Raw genomic sequence first — 8,776 nt, 5'->3', positions numbered from 1 at the left:
TTGCCGTGAGGCGCAGATAGCGCCGATAGATAAATTGTGGACAAAATCCAACAACGCGTTTTACGTTGGCCACGTGATGGATGTCCTCGCTGGATGTGCTCTCTGACGTTGGCACCAGACGTCACCTGAGATTCCATCTCGGCTCAGGAGCAAACTTGGGCCGAGCTTAACGTCCCCGTTTCGATGTGGCATGTTAACGACCTTGGTCAAGGACAGGCCTTCTTTTCAAAGTCTTGACAAGCATATTTTTCCTGAACGCTAGATATCTAATGCTAATGTCTCGTGTTAACGTTCCAAGTTGTTTTTTTGTAGAATTTTCATCCCAAATCTGCACTGACTTTGCAAGCATGTTGTTTTTTCTTTAACTCTCGTGTTGCCGTCATTTGTCAAATTGTTCTGTTGAAATTTCAAATTGCCTGATTCCAGGGGCGTTGAAACTTCGAGGTTCCTTATTGGGTTTGTATATCAAGCACGGGTGCTTCGCGGCCGCTGAACTTTTCCACAGATGAATTTATCAGCTGAGTCACGTTGGTGCTACATGTTATTGAAATTTATCTCCAGAAATGCAGTGGGTGCAATGGTCGCTATTGCGTTGAGCGTTTTTCTTTTGGCTACGGAGCCGCCTCGCACAAAGTGTCATTTGCGTGAAAGGCAGCGGCGCCTTTCAGCATACAATCAGCCCGACGGGCCGTCCGCCGCTTGGCAGGAGAATTGGCAAATTGCCGCGCAAAGTGCATCCGGAGTTCAAATTGCTCACTTTTGCCACATAATGCCAAGGCTAAGTCATTGTCAATAAACGCGAGTCGACCTTTTTTCTTATTCACACCCGTGTTTGCGCAGCACAATGGCCGCCACGAATAAATTGGAGCGGCGCTCGGCAAAGGCGCAGCGGGAATCATATTTGTTTTTTTTATGTTTTTTTTCCTTCCTCTCTCATCACGCAACTCGACGCTTCTTGCCAGCAGCATCCGGTCGCTTATTGTATGTCACGTTTTCAGGCACTCATTTTACAATTTAAAAAAAGTGACATTATGATCCAGATTAAGAAAATGTCAATACTATCAGATTAAGAAGCGTTTTCCATCTGTTTTTGGAGTGAAAGGTTATAAGATTTGTTTTGAAGAAAAAAAATGAGTGGCCAAATTAAAATTGATGTCATTAAATGAGTATTCTGGCCTTTTTACGTGTAAGTAATGTTAGGTTTGAAGCGTCGACATTAAAGGCGCTCGGACTGCTACGTCCTGATCCGTCGCCGACCTCACCCGCTATTCCTCCCCCGGTTGGGAGCCGTCGGAAACGGTGTGCGAGGAAGCAGAAGAGGGGCAAGCGCGGAGGCGTCCGGGCCAGGCTGGCGGCCAACCCAGCGCGACCGGCGGTGCCCTCCATTCTTCTGGCGAATGTTCGATCGCTGGACAACAAAATGGATTACGTTCGCCTGCTGAGGTCTACGAACCGGACGGTGCGGAACTGCTGTGTGCTCGTGTTCACCGAGACCTGGTTGAGTGACAACATTCCGGACTCTGCAGTGCATCTGGAGCGGCTAGCGTGCTATCGGGCGGACCGTGCCATTGTACGAGGGGGAAAGTCGCGAGGAGGTGGAATATGCGTCTACATCCGAGAAGAATTGTGCCGGGACTCTGTGGTGGTATGTAAGCACTGCTCGCCGCTTGTGGAGTTTGTGATCATTAAGTGCCGTCCTTTTTATCTGCCGAGGGAATTTACCGCGATTCTGCTACTCGCGGTATACATCCCGCCTTCCAACATGAAGGAGAAAGGATCGCGGCGCTTGGTGAACTGTACCAGGCTGTCAGTGAACAGCAAACGGCGCACCCTGACGGTTTCACCATCTTCGCTGGAGACTTCAATCATGCCAACCTGAAGTCTGTTTTCCCGAGGCTTCACCAGCATGTTCCTTTTCCGACACGTGGAGAAAGCTTCCTGGACCTAGTCTACTCGGCGCAAAAGGGAGCTTTCAAAGCCACCCCCCTCCCCCATCTGGGGCTTTCTGACCATCTCACCGTTTTGCTTTTGCCCGCATACAGACAATTGGTAAAGGCATCCAGGCCGGTTCGGAGGCAGGTTCGAGTGTGGCCTGAGGGTGCCTCCGATGCACTTCGTGACTGCTTCGACACCACTGACTGGGACTTGTTTAAGCAGGCAGCCACCTACAACGATTGGACGGACATAGAGGAATATACTGACTCTGTTACCTCTTACATCACGAAGTGCATCGATGATGTGACTTGCTCGAAATCCGTCGTCACTCGCGCGAACTGGAAGCCGTGGCTGATGGGGGCTGTCCTCAGACTGTTGAGGGCCAGGGACAAGGCTTTCAGAGCGGGGAATGAGGCTGGCTTGAGGACAGCGAGAGCCGACCTGTCCCGAGGCATCAAAGAAGCGCAGAAGGCGTTCTCGTGCAAGGTCTTCACCCACTTCAAGGACAGCAAGGACGCACATAGCCTTTGGCGGGGCATTCAGACCATCACGGACTACAAGCCCGCGCCGAGGAGCTGTGAGGGCGACGTCCGTCTGCTGAACGATCTGAACCGCTTCTTTGCTCGCTTCGACGCCCAGAACAGCACTTGCCCGCTGAAGACCACTCCCCCCCCCACACGAGCAGCCCCTGCGCCTCTCTGCCGACGGTGTGAGGAGGGCGCTTGCCGCTATTGACACCCGTAAGGCGGCGGGCCCTGACGACATCCCGGGTCGAGCGCTGAAGGACTGCGCTGGGGAGCTGTCGGGTGTCTTCACGGACATCTTTAACGTTTCCCTGCAGCAGGCCATCGTCCCCTCGTGTTTCAAGGCTGCCACCATCGTTCCTGTGCCGAAGAAACCTGCACCGTCCTGCTTCAATGACTACCGCCCTGTGGCACTGACGCCCATCATCATGAAGTGCTTTGAGCGGCTGGTCATGGCGCACATCAAGTCCGTTCTCCCCCCCACCATTGACCCTTTCCAGTTTGCGTACCGTGCCAAGCGGTCCTCTGAGGATGCCATCTGCTCTGCCCTCCACTCGACCCTCACCCACCTGGAGAGAAAGGACTCATATGTGAGGTTGCTGTTTGTGGACTTCAGCTCTGCCTTCAACACCATTGTGCCGCAGCGACTCATCTGCAAACTCGAAGAGCTGGGCCTCAGTACCTCCCTCTGCAACTGGATACTGGACTTCCTCTGTCAGAGGCCTCAGGTGGTGCGTGTTGGCGACAAACGCACCGCCAGCATCACGCTGAGCACGGGGGCCCCCCAGGGCTGCGTGCTCAGTCCATTGCTCTTCACCCTGCTGACGCATGACTGCACTGCGACCTACAGCGACAACCGCATAGTGAAGTTTGCTGACGACACGACTCTGGTGGGTCTCATCACGAAGGGCGACGAGACTCGGTACAGGTCGGAAGTTGACCTTCTGACCACGTGGTCCAGGGACAACAACCTCCTGCTGAACGTCAATAAGACCAAGGAAATCATTGTTGACTTCTGGAAGGGTCACACAACACACCTGCCGCTGATCATCGACGGTGCTGTGGTGGAGAGGGTGAGCTGCACCAAGTTCCTGGGGGTGCACATCAGTGAGGACCTCTCCTGGTCCGCAAACACCTCGTCACTGGCAAAGAAAGCTCAGCGCCGCCTGTACTTCCTGCGGAAGCTCAGGCGTGCATGTGCTCCTCAGGCAGTCCTGTCTACATTCTACCGTGGCACCATTGAGAGCGTCCTCACCAGTTGCATCGCTGTCTGGTGTGGTAACTGCACTGAACAGAACTTGAAGGCCCTGCAGCGCATAGTGAATACGGCTGGTAAGATTATTGGTGCTTCGCTCCCCTCCCTGAAGGACATTTACACCTCCCATCTCGCCCGCAAGGCAACCTCGATTGCCAGAGATGTGAGTCACCCGGCTCACTCTTTGTTTGACCTTCTGCCCTCTGGGAAGAGGTACAGGAGCCTGCACTCCCGCACCACCAGACTCGCCAACAGCTTCTTTCTCCAGGCTGTTAGGGCCCTGAACTCGCTACCCCCTTCTGCGTAGCGTGCGGCACTGTTGCGCTATTTTCGGGAATGTCTGCTGTACGCGCACTTGCTCCTTTTTGTTTTTTTTTCTGCTCCTCTTATTTATTTATTTATTTATTGTTGTGTTATTTATTCATTATTTATTCAGCACGCTTTTGTTATACTTGTTTACTTGTTTGTCTGTTGTGAGCCATGTCTTGTCACCGTGGGATAGGGGGGAACGAAATTTCGGCTTCTTTGTGTGTCTTTGGCATGTGGAGAAATTGACAATAAAGCTGACTTTGACTTTGACTTTGAAGGTTACGGATTCTAGTTATTGATCTGACTCCAAATTGCGATCAACACTTAACACATAAATTGCTATGTCCTAATCCACACACTGGCGCACCTAACAATTTTGCGAGTTCGTTCTGTCAAAGAGAAGACCAGTAGATCAATTAGACCAAATTTACCAATTATTTATTCCTGACAAAGCGCACTAATACAGGCCTGGGTCCCGGGTCCCTCACACTAAAACTCGTGCGTTTTTGTGACCACCAAAAGACGACACATTCTTCCGGGTTGCCCAGTTTTAAAGAAACACAATATGAATATTAAAGCATGCAAAATATTGTGAGATGATTGGTCGATGGCCATCTCCTCCCCGTCCAGGTGTCGCTGAGGTCAGGCGGTTGGGTTTTCCCCTCGAAGCCCGGCCTCATAGACGTGCTGTTGTTCTCGTTCCTCACCGACCTTGAGGTGGTATCCCCCGGTACTCCCTATCCGGGCCTATTCCACACTTCGAAGAAAACAAGTTCATGCAGTTTGCCTGCACATTCTTCGCCCCCCACCAATCCACACGAGCACTCCAATACTAGATATTAATATGATTATAAGTTTAACACAACCTTAAAAAATATGTTTGCAAACTCCCGAAAGCACATTTCCCTTTAGTAAACAAGAGCGCTTGTTGCATCACAGCGACATTGGGTGAAAATGTCAGCGCGACGCAGGTGTTTCCCGTAAATGATGCAGCACACTCAGAAGACGGCGGGCAGATGGCAACCCGCGGGCTGACCATGCGAGGCCAAGCGTGTGAACCAAAGGTTGGAGAGCCCACAGCCTTGAAACGCTGCCAGCTCGCCAGCGGTGACGGCGGTGGCGCCATACTCGGCCCACCTGCTTTTCACGCTCGAGGACATCTGCACATCTGAGTGGAACCTGAATTGAAAAATTGAACTATCAATTTTCGTATTTTTACGTAATTACGCAATGATTTATGATAAATAAGTGAAAGGCAGTAAAATGGCCGACTATATCTAAATGAACGTGTTTCCCTCCAATTGAGTAGATTGCCCTGCAGTACTTTTCGTAGGGAACGGCAAGGACTCCCCACTCCCGTCATGTGGGCCAACACTGACTCAGCGCTAGACGTGCCAAACTTGGCAAGGCAAAGCGGCTCGCAAATCTCCACGGCCCGGAAGGTTGCCAGGTCCCGCGCGCGCTTGCCAGGTCAGGCAGAAAGCGCGCGCGCGAGAGAGAGAGAGAGAGAGAGAGAGAGAGAGACGCGGTGCCGACAAAAGCGGAGCGCTCGGCCGGGGGATTAGCAAGACAGCCTTTCTCCAAGCCGCCCCTTAAAGGCCTAGAGACATCCCTTTTTTTTTTTTCAATTAGAACGGAATTTGATAGAATGCATAAAGAGAACACAATTGCCGCATTGGAAATTAAAAATGGACACCGATTACTAAGAATAAAGCTAAAATTAAATGCCAGTTTATCGATCGGGTTCCGCACGCAGCCACACTGGTGGCGCCATTACTGTGACGTCACAAGTTGTACATCCGGATCTCAACAAACCCAAACAACATGGCAGATGATAGCGACAGCTCCATTTCTAGCTGCAATATTAGCATCATTTTATCCGATTCAGAAACCTCTTTTGACGCAGAATATGATGAATCTAGCAGTTCACTTGGGCTGAGCTGAGCACGTTTTCTGAATTGTGCCCCTCCCATCACTCTGGTTAGGTTGGCATAGTAAAAAGTGCTCTTGGGGACTTTAGAGTGCCAGGTTGATCCCGGCACATGAAGAAATGACTACCTGCAACGTTTGGTTTAGGTTTTATAAGCATTTTTAATTTTATTGCTTAAATCGCATTTTCTCGACGAGCTGAGCACGTTTTCTGAGATGTGCCTCTCCCGTCACTCTGGTTAGGTTGGCATAGTAAAAGGTTCTCTAGGGGCCTTTAGAGTGCCGAGTTGACCACGGCGCATGAAGAAATGACCATCTGCAGCGTTTGGTTTAGGTTTAAATCGCATTTTTAATTTTATTGCTTAAATCACATTTTCTCGAAGAGCTGAGCACGTTTTCTGATTTGTGCCCCTCCCGTCACTCTGGTTAGGTTGGCATAGAAAAAAGTGCTCTTGGGGGCTTTAGAGTGCCGAGTTGACCACAACACATGAAGAAATGACCACCCGCAACGTTTGGTTTAGGTTTTTTGCGCTTTTTAAATTTTATTGCTTAAATCGCATTTTCTCGACGAGCTGAGCACGTTTTCTGAATTGTGCCTCTCCCGTCACTGTGGTTAGGTTGGCATCTAAAGGAAAATGTGCTTTCGGGAGTTTGCAAACATATTTTTTAAGGTTGTGTTAAACTTATAATCATATTCATATCTAGTATTGGAGTGCTCGTGTGGATTGGTGGGGGCCGAGGAATGTGCAGGCAAACTGCATGAACTTGTTTTCTTCGAAGTGTTGTGGAATAGGCCCGGATAGGGAGTACCGGAGGAGACCATCTCAAGGTCGGTGAGGAACGAGAACAACAGCACGTCTATGAGACCGGCCTTTGAGGGGAAAACCCAACCGTCTGACCTCAGCGACACCTGGACCGGGGAGGAGATGGCCATCGACCAATCATCTCACAATATTTGCATGCTTTAATATTCATATTGTGTTTCTTTAAAACTGGGCAACCCGGAAGAATGTGTCGTCTTTTGGTGGTCACAAAAACGCACGAGTTTTAGTGTGAGGGACCCGGGACCCAGGCCTGTATTAGTGCGCTTTGTCAGGAATAAATAATTGGTAAATTTGGTCTAATTGATCTACTGGTCTTCTCTTTGACAGAACGAACTCGCAAAATTGTTAGGTGCGCCAGTGTGTGGATTAGGACATAGCAATTTATGTGTTAAGTGTTGATCGCAATTTGGAATCAGATCAATAACTAGAATCCGTAACCTAACACATCGTAAAAAGTTCTCAGGGGGCTTTAGAGTGCCGAGTTGACCACTGTGCATGAAGAAATGAACATCAGCAGCGTTTGGTTTAGGTTTTTTGCGCTTTTTAAATTTTATTACTTAAATCGCATTTTCTCGACGAGCTGAGCACGTTTTCTGAATTGTGCCTCTCCTGTCACTGTGGTTAGGTTGGCATAGTAAAAAGTTCTCAGGGGGCTTTAGAGTGCCGAGTTGACCACTGCGCATGAAGAAATGAACATCTGCAGCGTTTGGTTTAGGTTTTAGGCGCATTTTTAATTTTATTGCTTAAATCGCATTTTTTCGACGAGCTGAGCACGTTTTCTGAATTGTGCCCCTCCCGTCACGCTTCGACAGATCGAAATTACGTTTCTCACTATCCCAGGGTGACGAGACAGAGTTCACAACGCACATACAAGTAAACAACACAGGAAAAATAAAACAAGAAGTCAACATCAATGAACAATAAGAGTGATAGCACGCTAGCCGCTCCCGATGCACAGCAGAGTCCGGAAAGATGACAGTCAACCAGGCCACTGTGAACACGAGCACAGAGCAGGCACGCACTGTCCGGTTCGTGGATCCTATCAGGCGAACGCAACCCATCTTGTCGTCCCGCGAACGAACGTACGCCAAGAGAATTGAAGGCATGGCTGGGCGAGTTGGGTTGGCCGCAAGCCTGGCCCGACGTCTCCGCGCTGGCCCCTCTTCTCTTTTTGTTTACTTTCACTGAAGCTAAACGCGTACAACTTGAGACGTCATGATACGTCACTTCCGGCTGGCGGCTCGGTGCAGTCAAACTCACCTGCGCGGCAAATTTAAATTATATTTTTCAGAGCAACAGCTTCCTTTCCGTTGTTTCGATCGTCAATTTATATTTATAAGCCCATAAGCTAACTAAAACCGATTTATACATATACCCGTGTCTCTGGGCCTTTAATACCTCGGCAATATGGTTGGACCCGTGCTGGCGTTTGCTGCCGTTTGCTCGCTTCGCAGATGTCGCGGCATATTTGCGGTCCCGCCCGCACTAAAAAGACGCATTACAAGCACCTCGGGGAGCCGCCGACGCTAATGATTGGAGGTGCTTTCCGAGAGCTTTAAACATGCCGAGTTTTGGGGGAGAGTCCAGATTTACTTTTACGATGTCGCCGCTGAAATTGGCCATTAACTCGGCGGTAAATTGTCTTTGTTTACCTTTGGCTTCCAACGGCAACCGTTAGAGCTTCATGTTTTGCTGCCGTTACGCGACAGGCAGCGTGACTCAAAGTTGTAAAGTGCTAATCGTTCGAGGCGAATGTTGGGCTCCGAAGGCGCCGTTTTGTTTATTTTAGGGCTGTGGGCGAAGCCTTTGATGACATGTGGGCTACTTGTCACATGGTTGTCAAAACATCCTGCAGAATTTTCTAGAACAAAATAATTTCATCACGCAGAAATGTGAACTTCTCCAGCATTAGCTGAAGGAATGATCGGAATCGAGGCTACTACTTGATGCGAGGACTGCGCAAAGTTGCGCAAGAGGAAAAGCAGAAGCCGGTTGACACA

At 49.7% G+C, this 8,776-nt stretch overlaps 1 long non-coding RNA gene across 1 annotated transcript; it reads right to left on the bottom strand.

Annotated features, from left to right (window-relative positions):
• Nucleotides 1–4,445: 4,445 nt before the first annotated feature.
• LOC148380442 (uncharacterized) lies at nucleotides 4,446–8,573 on the bottom strand. Its single transcript, XR_015855008.1, has 2 exons — nucleotides 8,429–8,573; nucleotides 4,446–5,202 (listed from the first exon to the last, which is right to left on the bottom strand). It is a non-coding gene; the product is annotated as an uncharacterized LOC148380442 (long non-coding RNA).
• Between the last annotated feature and the right edge of the window lie 203 nt (nucleotides 8,574–8,776).

Source organism: Syngnathus floridae, chromosome 21 (genome assembly GCF_059516105.1).
Source record: "Syngnathus floridae isolate MCC-2025c chromosome 21, RoL_Sflo_1.0, whole genome shotgun sequence".
NCBI classification, from domain to species: Eukaryota; Metazoa; Chordata; class Actinopteri; order Syngnathiformes; family Syngnathidae; genus Syngnathus; species Syngnathus floridae.
Note: the sequence above shows the minus strand (reverse complement) of the source record. Positions and strands in the feature narration are given on the sequence as shown.